A 25,949-nucleotide genomic window follows, 5' to 3' on the forward strand; every position below is an offset into this window, starting at 1 on the left:
CTGGAAGAGTATCCATCACACACTGCTCATGAGTTGGCACAAGCCAGCCTAAAGGGTTGCAAAGCTAGGGGAGAAAGTAAGAGCACCATATCATGCCAGATATGGTGCTGTTTACCTTTCCCTTTTATGAACACAGTGCAGCTTCTTTCGCTGCTGCACTGCCTTTTCTAAAAACTTTGTAAATCTTAATCTGTATTTTGTATGACATGCACAGCATTCTCAGTAGGACAAGCTGATGAAATTTACAAAAGCCACATCATTCTTGATTTCCTTGGGCCTCTCCTTTCAGAAATGCCTGGTGCCAACAGGGTTATCTTTGGCCATGCTGCCCTTAAAATCAGATGGGCCGTTGCCCAGAGAAGGACAATTGTTTGTTCCAATATGCCCATAGACTGCATCCTTAGCAGTGAGCTCCCACAGGCACCCTGGGCGTCCTCCCGAAACACATTTCTGAGGATACTTACACTAAGTGGAAGGTACAGAGGCTCAAAAGAAGAGTTAGGAGTAGGAGGTGGATGCCATCCATGATGGGAGAACCAGAGGACAGGAGAGGACCCCCATACTGGCACTGTTTAGCCAACTTCTGGTCTTGAGGGACTGCCTGCACTGTCAGAGTGAAAGACAAAAGATGACCTGGGCCAGACAGACTCTTTCCAGACACAGAGTCTGTAATCCTTGAGGGAGACTGATGTTGATATTGAAAAAAATTATGCTAATGCTTACAATTGCATATTCGCATACCCAAACAAAATCACATCACTATTCGTCAAAATCACCCGTCATGAACTCTCCATCAACTCCGGTTCACAATTGCATGAACAGACAGGCTCTGCAACCCAGGCCCGCGGTAACTGATTGACAGGTTACAGGTGAGGTGGCACATAGCTGCAGACAAATGAGCGAACGGGAAACTCAAGTCAATCTCCCAGATTTGACATCACAAGGGTACTGGGAAATTGACCCAATAAAACACACATGGCCGGAGGGATGCATGAATTTGCAAAAACAGAGAGTCAGATTTCACATAAAGTTAGGAACAAGAAGCCAATCACAACACACACGGTAGAAGCAGTGATCACGTGCCCCTCATGCCGGACATCTGGACACACTACCCACTGGCTTATAATGTGTCCATGCAAGGTCAAGGCCCACCTGCATTTGTTAGCAGGGACCTTTTATTTATGACTTCACAGACAAGGCACACTGGCGTTTCCCAAACAAAGATTCCCAATTTGCTTTTATTGCTCTCAAAACTGTACAAGAATTGCTCAGATTGATTGTACTTTGAGACAGTCCTCAGACCTGTTTTTGTAAGTTGTACTCCGGTTCGCAGTGTATAATTAAACCAGCTGTTCCTGTTTTGCTAAATACCTCTTGTTTTTTGTTTTTCAAGGTCAATTGATATTCGAGCAACATTTTGCTGAGCCAGCCATGAAAGATTGGTACCTCAAGTCTGTCTGCAGCCAAAGGAAAGGGACTCCGCCCATACGGATTTACATCTGCACAGCAAGGAAGGGGAGTGGATGCCACAATTGGTTGAAAGTTCTGCTGAATCCGCAGGAAGAAGGTCCATCCTGAAGCCACTGTCAGAGGATAAGAGACCACATTTGATCCTTAGTCCCCAGAATTTGTTGTATGGCAAACTAGCAAGAAGCACAAAAATGTAACCTGAGTGTCCAGCTACTGGCAGAACTCTGGCATGTTACCTATTTTATGTGCCCAAACTGAGTAATTGCAAGTCGGCCTCAGATGTGTTCCCACAGAGGTCACCTTTTTTGACAGTCAGCATGCTAGAAGGGTGAATTTATTGTTGCCCAGACCACTGGGTGTTACACAGATGGTATGCAGGGGTCCTGGGTGTGATAGATAGTGTAATTCGGACATAAGGGAACATTTGGCTCTTGGAGAATGGGGTAGCTTGTGTTTGGCCAAGAATTGCCAGTGTATATTGAATTGTTCCTCTTTTCTGCATAAATTGTTTGTTCTCTTTGCCCATGAACTAATATTGACAGACTATCGGGTTCACTCGTCATCGGTTAGCATGCCCTAGTCATTAGTTTTTCTGTATAAGTTTTTTTTCTATCTATAGTCATTTTAGTGTTTTTTATTGGTACATTCTTGATGTTGTGGTGCTGGAAAAAATATTCTATCATATTTTCGTTTTTGGTGCCTAGTTTTGTCAATAACTCAATGTGCTTATGAGAGCGTCGCTATTTCTCACAATCGATGTTACCTGTCTAAGCAGAGTCTGCTGTTTTGCTGCTAAATTCACATTTTTAAACTATTACACTTTCTTTCAGGCTGTGACCCTTCATATGCATTGTTAATTGTGAAATGGTTGTTCTGATGCATCTGCACATATTGTTGAGCTCATAGTAAGCAGTTGTAGTCAGTAACACCCATGTATGTATTTCCACACGTCCAGAGTTTTACCTAATCCAGAGGAACTAAAGTGTATTATTCACTTAAAAAGTTCCCAACTAAAAATAATTTCTTAGAACTCTTCTTGAATCAGAAAACATGTCTATGATCAAGGAGATGCTGTTAAACCTGATCATCTCTGCTGGGTCACCCTTAAAGCATTTTACCCTCACCCTCCTCTTTCTTTTTGAATTTGGTTTTGTTGATTCTACTGCTAAAGTGCTTGCTCTCTCTCCCTTAAACATGGTACAAATGGCTGATGCCTGTTTGCCATATTTAATTTACTTATTTGTCGCTACTAAAGTGATATACCATATGCCCAGCGCCTTTAAATTAAATATCATTAGTGGGCTTGCAGCACATATTGTGTCACACACTTAAGTAACCCCTTATAACATTTCCAAGGCCTGCCATTGCAGCTTGAATGCATTTTAATATGTCAGTTTTGACTCAGCAATATAACCTCCTTGCCAAGCCTTAAACACATCTTATATTGCATATGTCACCTCAAAGGTAGGCCCAAGGTAGCCCATAGGGCAGAGTTCATTGTAATTAAAAGTATGAACATACTTTTAGGTTTTACATGACGTGGTATTGTGAGGGCTACCTCTCACATTGTATAACATGGAGCTGCCTTATTACATTTAACATGTGATCATTTTTTATTTGGAACAGGTAAAAATGTCATGCTTGGTTTCTGAGAAATCTGAATTAAAAACTCCTCTGCAATGGTAAATTCAGATTTTTGAGTTACAATTATGAAAGTTGTCATTTTTCAGCCCTCACTATTTAGTGTCTGCAACCTGCCCTAGGTTACATGACTGGGTGTAGTTGTCAGTTGGAGTTTGATTTTTCCTCCCAGGCACCCACACAATAGCGGGGGGAAGGAGCTGGGCACAGCCCCACTTCCAACTGAATAGGCTGTGCTCTGCATTCACACAAAGGATTTGGCACCCCTGCATTGTTCATGCAGCCAGTTTAGAGCCAGCTTGGAGCCAGGGCAGGGGAAGCAAGAAATGTCAAGGGCTTCAAAGGGAATCCTCCTGACATTTCTCCTACTTCAAAACAGGCACCAGGTATGAAAAATGACCCTCAAATCCACTAGTCTGTTCACTTTCTGGACCTGGAAGACTCTCAGAGGATTGTCTGCCACTGTGGCCTGCTGCGTACTTCACAAGACTGCGTTCCTGCACTTGAAAGTACTGCTTTGCTGGAGCTTGCCTTGAACCCTCAGAGGCCTGACCTGCTGCTTGAGCCTTGTTTCATCACTTGAATCCAGGACTACCAAGGTGACTCAAAGGGTTGGTTGAATGACCTCCGGATCATAGCCTCCAGAACAGAAATGGGTCGAACCATCTTGAACCCACACCTGGACCCCGCCTGAGCGAGTTCTATCCCCACCAAGTGGTGCCCCTCCAGCTATTGCTATTTGGTGGTGATAAAGGTGCCTAGATAGCTGAAAGGAAAAATTTGAGACTTCAAAAATTGCTCTGAGAACTGCGAGGAGACTGAGATCAACCTGCTTGTCTGTCTTCCCAAGGTGCATCGTCGGTTGGCCTGACTTTGCAGCTGCTCTCGATTCCTTCTTCTCCTCAGTGGCAATTGCTGTTCAGAAGTCGTTTGCCAAAAGGGTATATGGCTTTGTGGAAATCTCGTCGGCTGCAGCCTCATCTTCCTGGAGATTTTTGACTTCCGAAAAAGCAACTAAGTCTGAACGTCACCGCAACTTTATCCAGCGGCTCCCCAACAACACCTCCTCCTTCTCTGACACCATTCTGCTGTTTAGATTTATGTCATTTTGGTGTCAAATCATTTATTATTTACTCTATTTTTCTAAACTGGTTTGGGATGTTTCTTGTGCTGCATTTTCTCTTTATATCTTGACTACTTTTGTACCAAGCCATCAGATGATCAAGCAGAAATACATTTTGTGACTTTTGTGGTTCACCCTGACAGGGATTGTGGCTGTTTCATGAACAAGGTTAATACCCCAACAAAACCAGCAAGCTAGTTTCCCACACATGCATTTGACAAAGATGTTCCAGATGCTACATAAAACTCCCATCTTCTGCTCAGTGCATATTATTTTAAATTCAGGACTTGGGGCTCTTAATATTTCCAATGTGAACTAACCTGGAACAACCTCCCTCCTAACTTGCACATGATCATTGATCATTCTCTGAAGTAAAAAACAACTGAAACCTAGCTTTTTACTTCTTTAATTTTTGCAACAACCTCTCTAATATGGGTGGAGTAGAGCCAAGAGCTGCTTTTAGTGAGACTGAGCACTCACTAAACAACACATTTTTTAATACATCAAATACATTTATCTCCCGGTCTGCCCTTTGTATTCGGCCTACGGACTCTTGATTGCTCAGGTGTAAGGAAGTGCCTCATTTTTGTGAGGTCACCAGCTAGATCCTTAGATTGATGGAGCTGGTTGCTTGACTCTGCAGCGCACTGGGCCCTGCTTAACAGATCTCGATGCATGCGCTCTGACCTCTCAAAGTGTTTGTGTTATAGACTGATCCCTCATTGGGATATTTAACCTACCTATAACTCCCTAGTATATAGTACAAAGTGTACCCATGGCTAGCAAGTTAAATGTCACTAGTAGACTGCAGCACTTATTGTGTCTCCATTGTAGTGGCAAAGTGAAAACATGGCTCAAGTTCTGTCACTGTAGCATTGTCAGGCAGCCTTTCATGTGCCAATAAGACATGGCAAAGCAAACACTTTTGCCAAGTTAAAGCCTTCCTTTTTAATATTTATAAGTCACCCCTAGAAAAGATCTTAGTAGCCCAAAAGGCAGGGTACTAAATGTTAAAAAGAAAGGCATGTTCTTTTATGTTTTACATGCCCTAACAATGAAAAGTTGAAATTGTTGTTTTCACTGTAGAAAGGTTGGTAGTCCCATTGGCTAATGCAGGATTACACTAGCTCACACACAATGGGCCATATGTAGGAAGCCCAATACCGGTCGGTAACAGCCGATTTTCGGTAAATATCCCGTTACCGACCGGTATTCAGGCTTTTGGTATGTAGGGGGCACATTTCAGGATTCGGTAATTTACCGAATCGGTAAAATTACCGAATCGGTAATTTTACCGATTCGGTAAATACCGAATCCTGAAATGATATGTAGGGGGAGTGTGTGGTTGTTGTGGGGATTCGTTATTTACCACCAACTAAAAGTTGGTGGTAAATGACGATTAGCTGTAAAAAAGCATTTCTTTGCACTTTGAAGTGTGCAATGTGGCAGACATACATGCCCTTAGGGCATGCATGTGTGCCACATGTGCACACATGCAGGAATCAGGGGTGCAACAGGGTGTCACTGTGACACCCTGCCACCCTTGATTGTGCTCCCCCCATTACCGAATCGGTATTTACCAATTCGGTAATGGTAACTGGCTTCCCATTGATTCCTATGGGCCTCCTGGCCCATAGGAATCAATGGGAAGCCAGTTACCATTACCGAATCGGTAAATACCGATTCTAAATTACCGACCCATTCCGATTCGGTAAATATTACCGATGGATTACCTACATAGCATTTACCACTTCATAAATACCGAATCGGTAAAATTCGGTATTTATGAAGTGGTAAATGTTAGGCTACCTACATATGGCCCTAAGTGCTAACTTACATTTGATACCACCAAAGATAATACTCCAGTGTATCACATTAATTGTTACACTAATCCCAATGTTCTTGCTGAAGTCAGATTCAAATTAAATTTTAATGCAAATGTGACTTTAGAAAGATGCTACTTTATTGCCCCAAATTTCTAATAGCAATTGCTCATGAACTACAGTATTTGTCACATGAGACAGCCTGTTGCCCTCCTGCTCAGAGGTGTTAAGCACTCCCAGGAAGGTCTAATTGTGGGAGGAGGTGTGACTTTCTTCAGCAGGTGGCCAGGGGGCTCTGGCCACAGATGAGACAGCTTCAGAGAGGCCATGATGTCTGAGAGGCAAATCCAATTTACTGCTTAGCTTGCCCACTCCTTTGTTTATATAGACAGGCTGCCATCTCCCCCAGAGGGGTGAAGTCCATTGCAGAGCCGGTTTTCCTGATTAGTGGCTAATTTTACTGGACACATCTGAGGGGTGTGTCAATAGCTCTGACCAAGGGAAGAAGAGTCCCGACATTTTGAATTTGGGCAGAGAGATGCACTGTGGGATTGTTTAGTGCCAACCCTTCAGGAAATGATGCAAGAGGGATTGGACTGCTCTGTGGAAATTGTAGCCCCAATTGCTAGGGAGTCCTCCACACCCATAAACTCAAAATTGCTATAAGAGTCGTACCACTGCCTCCCAGCCTCAAAATACTGCTGGACTCAGAAGGGCCAAAAGAAGGACTGCATCTGCTGAACCTGTGGACCTCAGGAAGGAAGGATCCACCAAGGAAAACAACACCTGCTGTACCTTCTTTAGCAAGACAGGACTTTAGAAAGACAAAGTCCTGCTCCTACTGTCAACTTCATGACAAGAAACCCCAAAGGCTGGACCTGCTCCCACCTATGCCAAGGACCAGTGAGTGGACTCTGAGAGCTGGTTGGTTAGCCTCCTCTTAAAATCCTTTGGGCATTAAAGCAAAGGAAGCCTGCACCTTCAAAGTGATTAGCTATCGCTTGCCTTGGACTCTGATGTTGTAGCCTGTGAGATTGGATTCTAGCCTCTAGGAGGTGCCTTCCAGGTCCCAGACCCATAGCTGGTGATATAGTGTACTCCCTCCCCACAGAACTGGAATATTACAGCAACGCTCCAAGTGGATCTTGCCTATGCCGTCATGGAATCTAATTGAAATCCAAGATGGTCAACAAATATAAAAAAATCATTATAAATGTTCTGATTTGCCTCCAATTTGGCACAAAGGTTCATGTATTCACATCAGGGCATGTAATGTGCATGTCCATGTTGGCTCTATTCTGGCAAGTCATAAATATAAAGCCAAAATGGCCCTCAAAATCAAGTAGAAAACTTTAAAACTCAAATGAGTTATACATTTGATGTAAATATTCATACATATTGACATGAATCATATATTAATATCTATCATATTTTTTTTCAGCATCAACACATCTTCTGTAATGCCTGAAAATTAGTAGCATGTTGAGACAATACCTTATTGCAACACCCACAACCAGTGGTCACGCTGTCTAGCATGATGATGTTGTTGCAGCCAACTGGCTCTTCTGTATTCTTCTCACAAAAGCACTTCAGAAAGACTTATGAGCCTAGAAGAGGCCACACACAAGCAAGTTTGGATACATCTGTAATGCATAAAGCGAAAACACATGATGTGGATGCTAATGTCTGTCAGTGCACCAAGTTAGTTCAAGATACATCACTTATTGCAAAATTAGCTATGGATGATACGCATGCACAGGGTGGTGAATTCAATCATAAATATTTAGTTTGACACAATAACAGAGCAACCAGTGTATGAATGAAAAAACGGGGTCCCCTAGTGAGTCCCCAGTAGAAAGAATAGCTCTAGCTGAGTGTCATGCAGAGGAAGGTATCACTAACCTTCTCAGCCGGGTACAGCAGGAGCGATGATGCTATGCAACCCATTCCCCTTAAGGGCACTACCAGTGAGCGCTACGTAACGCCTCAGAGATATGGCCCTGTTCGGGGAAAGGGAAAAAAGGGAGAAAAGTAACAAAAACACTACAGCCAGTAGGTCAAGATAAGGGATGTCATCAGATATTTTGGGAACCTCTTGTTCCTGCACTCCACCCCAACCTGCCCTGCAAAGGAAGGACACAACACCATGAGATAGCTCCTTTCACTACCAAGCCCCTTGTGAACCCCTATGTGCAAGTACTTACTGGACAGGGAGCTGCATATAGTCTTTGCGAGCACAGGCTGAGAGCTCACTGAAAAGAATCAAGCATTTAAGTACACGTAGTTATAGCACTAAAGTACTTATCTGTCCACGGCCTCTGACCCTTGACTGGAACTTCGGGATTTTCTGTAGTTCCGTTCCACAAGGATTATACCAGGGTATCGCACTCCTTGAAGTCAGGAAGCGAGGAGGATCTGTATAGAGTAGAGCGCTGTGTTGCGCTGGTTGTGGCCAAAAGGAAAGAGAAGCTCTGCCTTGCGCTTCTGTGTAGCTCAAGGTCAAGCCGCTGTAGGCCCTGGAGAGTGTCAGTGGTTTGAACTCAGAAATGAAGGCGCTGCCATCGTGCTAGGAATAGTCTTGACTGATGTGAAGTCTTGCCGCGGTAACCCTCCAGGCGCGGCTGAGGGAGAAGCGGCTTCTTCGCCGCGTCGCTGCCAATTACAGTAGCATCTTCCGCGGGAGCTGGGGGACGCTACTCTTGCCGGCTCTGGAGACGCGCATGCGTGGTTCTGGGAGGAAGCCAGGAGTAGGAAGCCGACCGGTCTGGAAATGTTTTGCGGTGCTGGCCTGGCACGCCGCAGGTACGTAAGAGCTGGAGAGTTGTCCGTGAAGATAGCAGGATGACGAATATTGGGTCAAGCTGAGAAGCGAGGGTGAGCAAGCTCTTCCAAGGTCTTCGTCCACAAGCAGGCGAGAGCACGTCAATAGTGACAAGCCCCGAGCCGAGCGAGGGCGTGGCTTAAATAGTCGGCCACGGGTCGCTCTAGGGCTTGTGGGAAACGTAGTGCCTTGAGTAGTTGTCAACCGGGGTTGGGTTTTCTTGCTCTAGGTACCTGCCTTTTCCTAATCATGACAGTACCCCCTCCCCAAGTCCAACGTCTCGTCGGACCGCCAGGTTTTGTGGGGTGTTGTGTGTGAAAAAGCCTCAGCAGTCTGGGGCAGTGTAAATTGGCCTTGGGTTCCCATGACTTTCCTCGGGACCGTAACCTTTCCAATCTATTAGATATTGCACCCGACCACGCACATACTTAGAGTCCAGGATACTTCGCACCTCATACTCTTTCTCTCCATTGATTTCAAAGACTCGGGGTTTAACAGGTAAGCGGGTACCCTGAAGGCAGGGTTTCAAAAGGGAAACATGGAATACAGGGTGGATGCGCCAAGCCGCAGGTAGGGCGAGCTTCATGGCCACAGGATTTACCACCTTCTCTATGGGATAGGGTCCTACGAATTTGGGTTGCAACCTATTGTTACCCCTGAAGTGAAGGTGTTTTGTACTAGCCATACTCTGTCTCCTACTAAGTATACGGGTTCCGGAGTTCTCTTTTTATCCCACTGCTGTTTGTCTCGTGTTTTGGCTTCTATTAGATGCTTTTTGGCTAGGTTTAGAACTGTCTTGATGTGTGCATAATGTTCTTTAACAGAAGGGAGTTTGGATGTTCCGGGATGCTCAAAAGGCAACATGTTGGGGTGATAGCCATGGAGACAGAAAAAGGGGGAACAGCCCAATGATGTGTGATCGGTGTGGTTATAGGCGAACTCGGCGGTCCACAAAAGGGTGCTCCATTCTTTGTCTTGTGCCAACGGGAAGCAGCGAAGATATTGCTCTAATGTCTGATTCAGTCTTTCTGTTTTACCATCCGTTTGCGGGTGGTAACTTGTTGAGAGCCAGGCGTCTATTTGCATGATTTCGCAAAGTGCTGTCCAGAATCTAGAAGTGAATTGAGTTCCTCTGTCTGTAATGAGAACAGACGGGATTCCGTGCAGTTTGATAACGTGTTGCAAGAAGGTAGGGGCCAATTCAATGGACGTGGGTAGTTTGTTAAGGGCTATGAAATGTCCCATCTTTGTTAGATGGTCTACCACCACTAATATGGTGTCATATCCAGCGTTAGGAGGCATTTCAACAATGAAGTCCATAGACACGGTGTGCCAGGGTGCCAGTGGTGTGGGTATGGGTCGGAGTAGTCCCTGGGGTTTCTGATGCCTGGGTTTCGACAACTTGTTGCGTATTGTTCGGTGTCTTGTCGGAGAGTTTCCCACCAAAAGTATCGGTTTACTGCCTGTAATGTTTTTTGTATTCCCATGTGACCTCCCAAGGGGGTATCATGAATCCAATGTAGAACTTGCTGTTGTAAAGGCTCATTTGGGACATACAATTTATCATCTCGGAACCTCAGATCCCCTTTCACGGATCTAAGGTGGATTTCTTTCTGTACCCATGCTTGTAGGTCAACCCCTATGTTTTGTTTCTTTATGTCCTCGAGAAAGGCATGTGTGGTACGTAGGGCAGTAGGTGTCGAGGGGAAAGAGGCTTTCTGTAGAATAATAGGAGGTTCGTCTGGGATGTCGCTCGCTTCCAGCGGGGCCGACATGGGTCTGGACAGGGCATCCGCTTTTCCGTTCTGGGGTCCTGGTTTATACTTGATTACAAAATCAAAATCTGCAAAAAACAAGGACCATCTCAACTGCAGAGGAGTTAAGGCTCTTGCACTCTGTAGAAACAGTAAATTACGGTGATCTGTGTAGATTTCAACCCCTAGGAGATGATGTCCCAATTCTTCACAGGCTCTTTTGATAGCCAACAACTCCTTGTCTGTGATACTGTAATTTGCTTCACAACTGGATAGTTTTGTGGAGAAGAAGGCTACGGGGTGTAGTTGACCTGTGTCAGGGTGTCGTTGCAAGAGAATTCCCGCTAGAGCGTAGTATGAGGCGTCTGCCTCCAGGATAAAAGGTTGTGAAGCATCGGGATGTCGTAATATGGGAGCACTGGTAAACCATAGCTTCAGTGTTCTAAAGGCATCTTCGGCATCGGCTGTCCATTTAAACATAGCACCCTTTCGCAGAAGGAGGGTTAATGGTTGGATGATTCTCGAGAAATCTTTTATGAATCTCCTGTAGAAATTTGAGAAGCCCAAAAAACTCTGTAGGGCCTTCACACATGTCGGAGATTTCCATTCCCTTATGGCCTTGGTCTTCTTTTGATCCATACATATGCCCTTGGGGCCTATGACATATCCCAAGAATTCGACTTCCGAGATGTGGAAGAAACATTTCTCGAGCTTTGGATACAGTGAATGTCGTTGCAGACGTTCCAGGACTGCCGCTACATGGGGGATGTGTTCCTCCCAGGAAGCCGAGTATACCAGGATATCGTCGATATAAACAATACAAGATACATCCAATAATCCCCGCAAGACCTCGTCCATGAGGTATTGGAAGGCGGCAGGGGCGTTACATAGTCCGAAGGGCCTCACTTGATATTCGTACAATCCGAACTTTGTTCGGAAGGCCGTTCTCCATTCATCCCCCTGCCACATCCTCACTAAATGGTATGCCCCACGGAGGTCCAATTTCGTGAATATCGTAGCCCCCTTCAGTTGGTCCAACAGGACAGGAATCAAAGGCAGGGGATATCTATTTTTCTTTGTGACCCGGTTGATGGCTCTGTAATCGATACATGCCCTTAGGCCTCCCTCGCGTTTAGGGATAAAGAAAAGAGGCGAGGAGGCTGGGGAAGAAGAAGGGCGAATAAACCCATTGGCTAACATTTTGGTTAGATATTCTTGAAGGTAGTTGGTTTCTGCTTCCGTGAGAGCGTAAATACGGCTGCATGGAATGCTAGCTCCCATTTCTAGTTCTATCACACAGTCATATGTTCGGTGTGGTGGTAACTTACTGGCTTCTTGTTCGTCAAATACGGTATGATAGTCCTGGTGCTCCTTAGGTAGAGTGGTAGTGAGTTCCATAAGTGCTGTAGTACAGGTTTTGGCTAGTAAACCGGCAGGGTTTGTTCGTTGGGGTTCCTCGCTTGTTCCGATCTGTATACAGTGTTCCTTACAGAAAGGGGAATCCAAGGTCACTGTTCTTGCCGACCATTGCACACATGGGTCATGTAGAGTCAACCATGGCATGCCCAATATCAGAGTGAAATTCGGGGCATCTATCAGATCAAATTGGATGCTCTCGACATGATCCGTCTCCACCTTCATCCGTATGGGTTGCGTGTGATACGTGACCGTGCCAGACTTTAATTCCGTCCCATCTACGGCTTTTACCATTTCTGGGATCTTTTTTCTTACATATGGGATTCTGATTTCTTTTGCATAGCCTTGGTCCATAAAATTGCCCGTAGCCCCAGAATCCAATAAAGCATGAAGCAATACCGCTCCTACGTCAGGTATCTCCAAGGTAACGCACACATTGATATGCGCGACTACGTTTTGGATGGTGTTTATTACTGCGGGACAGACCTCTTTCTCCTGCTGCCGCAAACAAGGGGTCCGATTCTTGTTTGGGTTTTCTAGTTTTCCTGGGGTTCAGATACATACTCCACCACGGAGACCTTCTGACTTCCCCGGAATTCCCGATACGGGGTTTTCGACTTGGCCTTGCAGTCACTGATAAAATGTCCAGATTTCCCACAATACAAGCAGGGCCTTTGTTTTCTCCTGCGTTCTCTTTCTTCGGGGTTCAGTGGCCCTCTCACGCCGCTTATCTGCATAGGCTCGGTTCTGTCCGGAACAAAAGAGGGCCCTTCGGGTACTACTCGTAATCGAGGGGCCATGTATTTGGCTTCCCCTCGTGATTTGTCTCCTCTCCTTTCCAGTAGTCTATGGTCTAACTGAACAGTCAGATCAATTAGTTTGTCACAGGTGGTGGGCATGTGAACTACTTGGGCCAAGACGTCTTTTAACTCGCTATGTAGACCTTGATAGTACAGGGATGTTCTCTTCTCCATGGGCCAATCTGTTTCGGCTATGAGTCTGTTAAAGGTGGTTATGTAGGAAAACAAATCCTGATTGCCCTGTTTCAGTGTGAGTAATTCCCGATCCAAGGAGAGTGAGTGGGCTTTCCTATCGAATAGTTTGCGCATTTCTTCGCAAAAGGCATCGAAATTACGTAAGGTGGGGTCGTCCCTTTCTATGAGGGGAAAAGACCAACTAGCCGCATTACCCCCCAGGTATGAGATACCAAAGGCGGTTTTTGCTTGATCGTTTGGAAATACCGCGGGTTTACACATAAAGTGTAACTTGCATTGTCCCAAGAATATACCAAACTTTTTGGGATCTCCAAAGAAACGTTCTGGTGGAGCTAATGGTAACTGGGTGGATAATCTGTATGGTGGATGGACTGGGGCTCCCTCCCCCTGTGTGTGGTAGGCACCCTGCGCCTGTATCTTGCGATCCGGGCGGAGGAAGAATCCAATTCCTAATATACGAACCCTCTTGGGGGGCGGTAGTACCGGTTCTGGACAACCCTGCGACCTCGCGCCGCATTGTGTTCACTTCGGTATGCAGATCAAGGCTCTCCCCTCGGAAGGCATCCACCTCCATCCTTAATGCTGTCAAGGTTTCCAACACTGAGGTAAGTACAGTGTTGGTGTCCATCGCTCAGGCTGTAAGTCACCGTGGGCTTGTCACTCTGTCATACAGAGGAAGGTATCACTAACCTTCTTAGCCGGGTACAGCAGGAGCGATGATGCTATGCAACCCCGTCCCCTTAAGGGCACTACCAGTGAGCGCTACGTAACACGTCAGAGATAGGGCCCTGCTCGGGGAAAGGGAAAAAAGGGAGAAAAGAAACAAAAACACTGCAGCCAGTAGGTCAAGATAAGGGATATCGTCAGATGTTTTTGGAACCTCTCGTTCCTGCACTACACCCCAACCTGCCCTGCAAAGGAAGGACACAACACCATGAGATAGCTGCTTTCACTACCAAGCCCCTTGTGAACCCCTATGTGCAAGTACTTACTGGACAGGGAGCTGCATATAGTCTTTGCGAGCACAGGCTGAGAGCTCACTGAAAAGAATCAAGCATTTAAGTACACGTAGTTATAGCACTAAAGTACGTATCTGTCCACAGCCTCTGACCCTTGACTGGAACTTCGGGATTTTCTGTAGTTCCGTTCCACAAGGATTATACCAGGGTATGGCACTCCTTGAAGTCAGGAAGCGAGGAGGATCTGTATAGAGTAGAGCACTGTCTTGCACTGGTTGTGGCCAAAAGGAAAGAGAAGCTCTGCCTTGCGCTTCTGTATAGCTCCAGGTCAATCCGCTGTAAGCCCTGGAGAGTGTCAGTGGTTTGAACTCAGAAATGAAGGCACTGCCATCGCGCTAGGAATAGTCTTGTCTGATGTGAAGCCTTGCCGCGGTAACCCTCCAGGCGTGGCTGAGGGAGAAGCGGCTTCTTCGCCGTGTCGCTGCCAATTACAGTAGCGTCTTCCGCGGGAGCTGGGGGACGCTACTCTTGCCGGCTCCGGAGATGCGCATGCGTGGATCTGGGAGGAAGCCGGGAGTAGGAAGCCGACCGGTCTGGAAATGTTTTGCGGTGCTGGCCTGGTGCGCCGCAGGTACGTAAGAGCTGGAGAGTTGTCCGTGAAGATAGCAGGATGACGAATATCGGGACAAGCTGAGAAGTGAGGGTGAGCGAGCTCTTCCGAGGTCTTCGTCCACAAGCAGGCGAGAGCACGTCAATAGTGACAAGCCCCGAGCCGAGCAAGGGCGTGGCTTAAATAGTCAGCTACGGGTCGCTCTAGGGCTTGTGGGAAACGTAGTGCCTTGAGTAGTTGTCAACCGGGGTTGGGTTTTCTTGCTCTAGGTACCTGCCTTTTCCTAATCATGACACTGAGCTTGCATCTTATCTGAAAGATTCGCGAGTGGTTGGTGTTAAAATATTTTTCAAATTCTGTGACTTAGTAAAGTTTTACACAAGCAGAGCAAAGTAGCTCGATTCCACTACAGGTAAGGTTAACACGACACAACTAAAAGAGAGAAATCTCAGAAATACAAGAGGTTTAAAAGCATACAATGAAGGAGGAGATGTCCTGTTAGCTTTCAAAGATGACGTAGGATCCACATTAGTATTTGCCATTGACAAGTCAGATTCTGACGCCGTAAATATTCCTAATGCAGCAAACGTTGTTAGATGGGACATGATGCAGAAACCTAAAAACTTCAATGGAAGGTATGGGGATGGTTGTGGTAGAAACCGATCAGGTCCACAATCGCTTCTTGCCCTTGTTAAAGTGATACTTGATAGATCCGACAAAAGAGATCAGTATTCCTTTGAAACAGCCACTACCAATATAGCTTTGTATATTTCCAAATTACTGATGTTTAGCAGTGTCAGGAGTTCAAGAGCAGACTCTTCTTCAGTTCCTAGACATAAAAGCAACAAAGAAAATAAATCCTCTGTCCATAAACATTGCTCTTTCTATCAATATTAAATTACAAATTTGAGACTTATAGACAAGTAATATATTCTCGATATTTGTATTTCTTATGATAGCGTTTTGCAAATATCTACTGACTTAGGAAATAGCATTTGCGCACTGTATGAGAGTGAACAAGCTGTGAGTCCACCAAGACTGAATTTGAAAGTGCTCATCAGTGAAAACATTGATGACATAGATTACAACCCAATTTCCATGACAGCAAAAGACTCCTTCCATGGAACAGCAATAACTCAGACACAAAGCCCAGTGCAAGAACTAGAACAAATTGATCATGGTATTGTGGTGATTAACTCTAATATGGCCAAGTCAAAACAGATTAAATTGTTTCCAGTACTGTGTACAAATATTGAACCAGCTTCAATAAACAATACAGATATTCACATTCCATTTGTATCTGTAGTTGATTGTCAAAGTATTCTAATTGATGCTGCTAACACCTATGAATATAATTGGTTTGAACTAGTAATGCTCAATGTTGTGATTGGAAATATTTGCTGGTGTGACGCGTACTCAACCATCACAAGGACCCTGGTCCTGAGCTCCCATGGTGTGACGCGTACTCAACCATCACAAGGACCCTGGTCCTGAGCTCCCATTTTTGGGTAATGGGTAGGGGGGGACAACGGGGGGGAGGGGGGGTTGGAAGGTGGGTTGGGGGGGTTGGGAGGGTCACTGGGTGGTATTGTGGTGGATAGTTGAGGTGACTGGCGATATAAGTAAGATGCATGGCAGGGTGATTCTAACTTCGTCCAAGATGTTAATTATGTGCTCTTCTTTGATATGTTGGTGGTTTACTCTATATAATTTCTATCCAAGGTATACATATGTATATATATATGATGCTCTCTTTCTTTATTATGTTTAAATGGCAAATCGTAAATTGACTTGTGCAACCTGGAATATCTGTGGGTTAAATGATCCTAAGAAGCGTAGGATCTTTTATAGGCTGATGCGGACTATGCAAGTGGATTTGATCTGCTTGCAAGAAACTCATATTTCTTGGGCCAATAGGCACTACCTTAAGTTTTTGGGTTATGATTTAGTGGCTACCACCAGACAAACCTCTACTATTAGGGGCGTTGCTATTATTTCAAAAGCAGGGGTTGCCCAACTTAAGAGAACTAAACAAGATAATACAGGAAGATGGTTAATTGCTGAACTACTCATCAATAACTCTGTACTCTCGATCTGTTCAATATACGCTTCCAATTTGGATGATCCACAGATTTTGATGGATTTAAACGTAGAATTAGCCAATTGGTCGCATCCGTTAATCTTCTGTGGTGATTTCAATATTAATATTCCCAGCGGGTTAGACATCACTAAATCAACCGATTATATCGGTAGGAAACCCCAGGTTTATAAAGCACTACGTATAATAATACTTGAACATGGCTTAGTAGATATATGGCATGCTAGTAATCCTGCCCTTAACGGGTTTACTTTCTATTCAATACCCCATCAAAAATTGGTTCGTATAGATTATGTTTTTGCTTCTGTTGAAGTTTTGAAATCTATTAAGGTACGGCTCGATCCACGGACTATATCAGATCATAATTCCATAATTTTTAGTTTCTCTTGGAATCGACCTCCGCATCATATTAGACCTTGGACTTTTGACAGGAAGCTATTGCTTGATAAACTCTATCAGGAACGGATGTCAGTCTGGATTCCAGACTTTTTTTCAATCAATAGCCATTCACCATCTGTAGGCCTGGTCTGGGATACCTTTAAAGCTGCCCTGCGCGGGGAAACTAAGAGAATTGCGTCCTATCAATGGCAAACTGAACAGCAAAATCTAAAGAATAGGGTTCTAGCACTTCAACAAGCTGAGCTAGACCTAAGCACTAGTATTCGTATTGGTGGAGATCTAACCACCTGTCAGAAAGCGGTCGTTCTTGCCAAGGCTAATCTCCTTGATCCTCTATATGTTGATATAGCTACTAAGTACTTTCAATTTCGTACATCAATGTATGAGTTCGGTGAAGCATCAGGCAAGGTCCTGGCAAAAAGAGTACAACAAAGGGCAATAGCTAGCCATATAACAAAGGTTAAAGATCGATCTGGTACTCTACAAGATTCACCTAATGGAGTGCTAAACACCTTTGTGGATTTTTATTCAACCTTATATACTGAGGAACCAAATATTTTTCAGCAGCAACAAAGGCAATTGGATCATTTTTTAAAATCTCTCAAAACTCGGAAGACCGCTTCTGACCAGAATTTAACCTTGGCCGAACCTATAAGTTGGGAAGAAATCGAAGCCGCCATAAAATCTTTGTCTTCTGGCAAGGCTGCAGGACCGGATCTTATACATCTTGAATTTTATAAAACTTTTTCACATTTATTTAAACAACAGATGCTTGAAGTTTTTCAGCTTGCTCAGAGGGGGGTCATTCCTGAGACCTGGCGACAATCGACCATTGTACTATTCAAAAAGAAAGGAAAAGATGAACTAAATCCAGCATCATATCGGCCTATAGCATTAATTAATACCGACAGTAAAATTTATTCCAGGGTTTTAGCATTCCGTCTGGTTCAAATTATCCCTCCTTTAGTATCCATCCGTCAGCATGGTTTTATTCAGGGTAGAGATACTACTGATCATATCAAGCGTGTTATTGCACTTTTAGATTGGGCTCAGATTACAAAATCTCCCCTGGGTGTGATCCTGTTGGACGCCGAGAAGGCGTTCGACAGGGTCTCCTGGGGTTATCTCTGGGCCGTTCTTCATTGGAAAGGGATACCGCCTGAATTTATCTTAGCTTTACAAACATTATATATTTCCCCAATCGCTAAAATCCGTATTTCAGGAGAGGAATCAAGCTATTTTCCTATTACTCGTGGCACCAGACAAGGGTGCCCTTGTTCCCCTCTCCTTTTCGCTTTATATATAGATCCTTTTTTATCCCTGATAGAACGAGCACAAAATATCTCTCCAATTATCGTTCATGGAACGGAGTATAAAACACTGGCATATGCTGACGATATAGTAGTGTTAACAAATAATATCACTGTTTCCTTTCCTGCATTGGAGACTTTAGCAGTCCAATTTGGCTCAATCTCTGGATATAAATTAAATATTACAAAAACTCAAATCTTGCAATCGTCAGCTATGCCAATAACAACTGCTCCTATTGCTCCTATTGCTTCACAAGCGACATATCTAGGTATTCAGATCTCGGCGGATGTAGGCCAAATCTCAGATTTAAACTATTCTCCCATTATCGATCAGCTTCATGATAAACTAGAACGGCTAAACCACCTCCATCTTTCTCTATTCGGGTGCTGTAATGTTCTTAAAATGTTGGTACTTCCAAAATTTTTATATCTATTTAGGTCTATCCCGCTATTAGTTCCCAATCTCACTCTAACAAAGGCACAAAGAATTTGTCAGAGGTTTTTATGGGCAAACCGTAAGCCACGACGAGCTGCTAAATGGACTTATCTCCCGCAAGAACGCGGGGGCTGGTCAGTTCCAAATCTTACTTACTATTATTGGGCGGCGATGATCCAACATTTTGCTTTTCCACTATTTGGTAAGAAGGTGGTATTACCGCCATTTTTGGCTCCTTCAATTTATTCAATTTCATTAGGTAATGCTACACAAGGGATATTAACACGTATTTTAGAACCAAGTTACTTCAAAAAAACGAGGTTTAAGGTAGCATGGGCCCTGTTTATGATCTGGCAAAAAATTCGTCGTCTATTTTCTAATTATAAAATTAATTTTCATACTCCATTGAATGCGTCCGGGCTGCCACCAGTGATATTTCAAGATTCAATAACTGCTATTTGGGCCTTGCAAGGCCTTACTGATATAGGTGACTTAGCTGACTCTGGTATCCTAGCATCTTTCTCTTCTTTACAACATAAATTCGATTTACAATCTAACCACTTTTTTAAATATCTTCAAATCAGAAGTTTTCTTGAGAAAAAACTTTTAGAAAATCCAGCGCTGTATGAAAAGATTTTGATATTTGAATTGGTTAAAAAACAAGCTAAAATTGGCATATTGTATCAAACTCTGTTGTCCCGACTATCAGATGATCTCTCGAATTTCAATAACAAATGGGCGGTCAAATTCGGGGTACCCACTAAAGATCTAAAGGTACCACTAATGCTAGCCAAGACGGTTTTTGTTTCTGGTACTCTTCGTACTCAAAGCTATATGGCTATGTTTAATCTTTATTATACCCCAGCCAAATTAGCCAGATGGGGGATCGCTCCTGGGGCTATAACTCTGTCATGTGCAAGGTGTAAATTTCCATCTGCGGATTCTCTTCACATGTTCTTTGACTGCCCTGAACTATCAGTCTTTATTAATCAAATTGAAACATTTCTCACACAGATAACCCATTCTTCAATTAAAATTTCCGCTGAACTGGTGATTACAGGCTATCAATATGCTAAGGATACTACCAGATCAAGATATCTTCATTCCTTTTTGTTCATTGCAATGGCAATGTTTAGACTCTGTATTACCTCTATATGGATAAATCCTCAACCTCCAACTTTCTTTCATTGGCAGGCCAGGATGTTGGCTTGGTTTAAACTGGAAACTGCTGTACGTAAGTTTCAGGGAAGGAGAAGACGTTTAATTGCTGCTAAAAACTGGGCCCCATTCCAGGATTGGCTAGAAAACTAATAAGTTGTTTTTTATCATCAACTGTCATGTATTTCCTTTTCCTATGCTGTTTTTTTTATTTTTAATCTATTGTATACATCTTTGTATTTGTTTTTATGAAGCTTAAATCGTCAATCCCTTTTCCACCACTGTAAAAATGAAAAATAAAATAAAATAAAAAAAAAGGAAATATTTGCTTTGATGAAAGCATATCTTGGGCAGCATAGCATGCATCATTGCTATCACCTATTAATAGACCATTGTTGCTGCTGTTCACAGAAAGTGCTATTTCTAAATCCATTGTCTTGCATTATATGAAAGTCAGTAAAGAGTCTGTTCATTATCTCAATCCAGGACAAGCACCTATTATTTCAATAGATCAACCTCTCTTCACCCTATCAAAACAGACTCACTGGGATGTACCACATCTATATGGTGAAGATAAATATCTTGTGATGATGGGGGGGCCTTAATATGGACAAGACTTTCTTTTATAGTAATAGTAAAACTTAATCCCGGGCTAAAAGAAAATTAGCAAAATGTAGAACACAAATCTGGTGACAGACATGAGTCAATACATATTAAAGTGATTAAAAAGCACAGATTACAGGAGAAAATTACAAAAGTAGACACAAAAGCGGGAAGGGCATTAGGATAAGTGCATAGTGACATATCAGCATACAACAGTGGTTGCATGGTTAGTAGACATAGTCTAAAAAGGGCACACAGAAATTCAAATAGTTATGCATTAGTTACTTCAATAAATACAAATTATTTCAGACAGTATACTGCTAATGTCAACATCGATGGGGGATACTCGCCCAGGGACCAGTACACAGTGGTTGGATGGCTTATACACTCATATACACAGGGAAGACTTTCTTCAAAATACTTGGAAACTGGTTTTTGAACAGTGGATGGACAAATATATTAGTGCGAGCTGACATCACTACCATAGGAAAAGCTGATATGTCATTGAAGGTTTCCCACTTAACCCATACAGGTCATACTCATCAGAATACAGATGCTGCACTGTACATATTATGGAGGAAGGCTTATCAAAGTTATCTTGAACCAAGACAGTCTAATGAAGAAATAAAGGAGTTGTCTAACTGGATTAAGTGGAAATCGAATGAGCACCCACACTTTCAATTTTGGGCAATTGTTATGGATCGGCTGACACTTGCAATTGACTTTGTTAGTTCAATTAGAGTGGGCAACTTTGATTTGTATGTACAAGTACTCTATGTATGTTTGCGACAAATCATAGTCCTTATTCGCGATTGCTGCCTGTCCACATGTGCTACAGTGCATCACTAGCAGAATGCCATCCTTACATTCATTCAGAGCTTCATAAAGGAAAGTTTGTTGTCAATAAAAGCAACCATGCATTCTCATCAATTGCTCCAGATCAAAATCATGAGCAGGAAAATGCTTCCTCCAGGGAGATGGAGGTGCTGTAGATCTTACGGAACATTCAGGAGCTCTCAGAAGATGGATGATATCTAGGTCAGAGATTTCCGGAGATATTAATTGAACAAACATTTTTGAATGCCAAAAGTCAACCTGTGCCACCATGAACAAATACCTAGTGTACAAAAATCTTTCACAAACGATGTTAAATCTCTAGTGTACACAATTGAGGAAGTTGGTAATCCGTTTATGAAGGAGAGCGGTGATCTATTCAATCTGCAACAAAGATATGCCAGCTACAGTAATCACGTTGGTGAAAATAGCACATGAAATAGGTAAATTGCAATATAACTCCTATTTTCATGAGGCATAACAAATATGTTCGAAGCCAATAACAGATACAGTACCAAGGAACAAACTTAAATGACTCAGCACCAGCCTGCGTAAAACTTCTGGGTAAAAATACAAATTATCCTTGTTAAAAAGTAATTGCAATCTGTAAGATTATATTTTGGGTGTCAGGCAAGAAATTGTAATTTGTAAGATTTTTTCAAGCATGAGAATCAGTGCCACGATACAAAACACTGCTCCAGAGGTGGATGTAAATATATCAGATGGTCCAGCTATAGAAAATATGCTACCTCCCAAGTCTTGCAAAGCATTTGATAATTATGCTTCAATATTTTTTATACCCTACATAGACACTCAAGCAAGGAACTTAAAACTAATGGATCTTGTGTGGGACATATATATATATTTTTCTGGAAGCATCAATCAAAGTGTTAGCGAAAAAAGAGGCGAGGGTCTTCACAAACGAGTTGAATCTAACACTCCTGTTCCCAAATATTAGCATAGTTTCCTTAGATGAGACTAAAACAAGACAGATTTGTTTGGTTTACTGAGTAGGTGTGTGCAAGATATTAACATCGAAGGGAAGCAAGTAATTGTCACCTGTCAGAATAAAGATACGAGTTCCGCTCCAGTTATGAATTTCAAAATCGCCTTGCAATCATAAAAAAAGGGACACAAGAGTTATGCTTAATTGTTTCCATGTAGCTACTGAAGGTCTTTCCAAAATAATGATTCATACAGTAGATACTGATGAAGTCATTCTTGTGATTGCTAATTTAAAAAACATTGGAAGTCAAGAATAATGGCGTTCAATTGGTACAGGAAAAAAGTTATGCTACATACCAGCTCACAATATTGTAGCCAGCTAAGGCATTTATGTATTTGAATCCCTGCCAACTTTCCATGCTGCTACAGCTTGCACCACCATGTCAACATTTCATGGGAGAGGGGAAAATCAGCTTATGACACCTAAGTTCTGTTGATCTTGTTCACTTAGGAAATGCCGAGAGATTCACTGTACTAATGTATAGCCACACTTGTATGTTGCATGAAATAAATAAGGCCTGCCAATTCATGTTTACAAGTGGCAACAGAACTATTGAAAACATCCCAGCTACACAGGACGCTCTTCTTCAACATGTTAAACGATCTGCGCACTAAAGGGGCCATGTTTAGACTTTAGTGCCTATGCAAGAATCACAACATTTTAATGATTGGGGCTGAAAGCAGATTGATGGAATAATGGTGCCACATTGGACAACCATTCAAGAGTCATCTAAGGCATGCAAAGAACGTATTTGTTGTGAGTGCCAAAAGGTATGCCGAAATCATTGCTAATGCTCAAAAGCGAGCCTCCTGTGCACCAAAATTTGCTTTTGCAGTGGAAACAGTTACCAAAGTAAAACATTATACAAACTCAAATCATCATTGTTTCATATTATAAAAATTTTATCAGGTTTTAATATAGTCTTGTATTGTTTGATAGCAATAGAAACAATATCCATATGTTCATAGTAAGTGCTGTAAGGATACAAATTATAAATTTACTTTCACTACAGTGTGTGTTATTTTCTGAGGTCCATATTGGCGGCCATTTTTGGTTTTATATTTATGACGTCACAGTCTAAATCCAACATGGGCATGCGCATGACATGTACTGACGTGTACACACGAACTTTGTGCCGCATATGATGCAAATCGGAAATTTTAAAATATTTTTTTAATATTTGTCGACCATCATAGATTTTGATTAGACTATATGACATTATAGGCAAGATCCACTTGGGGTCTTGCTCTTATATAATTACAATTTCAAAGATTAATGTAAGCCAGAATCATGGGCGAAACGTGTTGCCTGTTTTGCACAATTTGCATGTATAGTGCCAAGCAATTAATAAAAAGGAATTAAAAAAATATTAAGAACCAATGCCTCTGTCATCGTGATTTCTCTGGTCTGTGGACTATTCCAAGGATTGTGTTTAAATGTGTCTATTTATGTGCCTCTCTTTTTTTGTGTTTAAATGTTATATTAAGGACCACTAACAATGGGGGGTTCTCAGAGGTGGGCACTCAGCCTAACGGCTATACAATAACTTGTGGACATGAAGCAAAAGCTAACATTTTTTGGGCACAGAGTCCAAGGCTAATTGACTACTGCTACTTGATGGTTCATTGATAGTCTTGAACCCTGTCAAGAACTAAAGCTCTCAGTGGACTGTTGGAGTACGCCTGTCTATAGAAGTCAAACCCAACGCCAGCCTTAAGCTGCAGAGGATTCTGCCTCGTAGAAAAAAAGAACCTGAAAAGTTTCTAAATGTGAAAGTAAAATCTTGACCAGGGCCAACCCATGCCCACATCCAACCTCCGGTTCCATAGCTGTCGGCCTCAAACCTTGACTTTGCCCCATACCCTTGTGTTCTAGGCTAACAGATTACTGCTGAGTGTGAAAAGTAGCGATTTATGAAAACCTTCTACAACTACTTACTCTGTCTGGTCCCCATCATCAGATTATTGTTGGTTTAGTGCCTATTTAAGGATAAAATAAAATAAAAGTTCAAAATATAGTATGCAGTATTTTTATAAATTGGAGTGGAATTTCAATTGTGTTCTCTTTGTTAGTGACTGTTTTGGTACTGACAAAGGCGTTACATTTGTTTTCCTTTAAGGTAAGCATCACTGCTCTGTGCCACACCTACCCAGGACTAAGCTAAGGTTCTATTTAAAATTTTAAAACAAACTTAACTAGACCTGATACAGTATCGGGATAATATTACTTGAGAAAGTCTCACAACCATTCCAATTAATAATTCACTTTCTCACATCAAGCCTTTAACATGTTTTGCTGAAATATTTGTGGTGCCATTATGCTCCTCAGTCCATGATAGCCGAAAGTCTAATAGGTGCATCATTACTAGATCTGCCGCCTACTCCTCATGGGTTTTCTGATGACCCATTTATGATTCCACTTCAAGAACACTCTGAGGCAATTAATGGTTTGATAGTAGCACTTAACAAAAAACTAAATAAAATAGAGAAAGTGATAAAAGATTACATTTTCTCCGTTATTTCCTTTGCATTAGACATTTACGTGCTGAACGTGTTTAAATGAATGAGCATCACAAGTTACCAGTCTGTGAATAAAAAAAAAAAACCCTTAGTAAGCTTAATTTCACTAATAGTTTTTTGCTTTACTTATTTCGATCCTGGACAATTTCCCTTTACCTCACAAGAACTACTGTGTCTGCCTTCTCGTTAGACTGTTCAATTCTTCCCATGAAGGAAGGCAATGTCAGCTTACTTTGCTGCACTTGTGGTTGCTGCATCTGTATGACCAGAGCTGGAGTGCAGCATTTATATTCTCAGTTGCACACAGTAATTACGGATCTGCAATATAGAAATGCTGTTAACTGTCATTTTTGATTTGGTGTTTGTTTCTGAATATTCAGATGGTTTAACTAATTAAAACGATGGCATGACCTAATGGCGTGATACACAGAAGAGAATATCCAGGCAATACTAAGAGCTCGACTAATGAACACAGTTTCATTTGTAGAATGATTTTAAAATAGTTTGAAAGTGGCAAAGAAAGTACCTAATTCCTCGTTGCTGCTGCGTACTTCGTATAGGACAATAACAGTCAACAAATGGGAACGCTTCCTGTTCATAATTCATGCTTACAGTCGCTATCATATAGGACATTCATTCTTTTACTAACATAACACAGGCCACTCTCTTGCTAAAGACAGAGGCAGAGCCCAGAACCAGCAAGGGTGGTATTTATGAGCTTTCAAAAACAGTGTAATAAATAATTCAACATAGAGAGAGAGAGAGAAAGAGAGAAAGAGAGAAAGAAAGAAAAGGAGAGAGAGAGACAAAGAAAGAAAGAGCGAGAGAGAGGCATTCTAGTGATGAAAGAATGAATGAACGAAATAGCACTTCTAGAGCGCGTAGCTACCCAAAGGCATCCCAGCGCTGAGGCAGTTCATAGAGGTAGAAGGGAACACCTAAGGGAAAAGCCGCGTCTTTAGCTGTTTGCTCCA

The sequence above is a fragment of the Triturus cristatus genome, chromosome 5_2, assembly GCF_964204655.1.
Source record: "Triturus cristatus chromosome 5_2, aTriCri1.1, whole genome shotgun sequence".
NCBI lineage: Eukaryota > Metazoa > Chordata > Amphibia > Caudata > Salamandridae > Triturus > Triturus cristatus.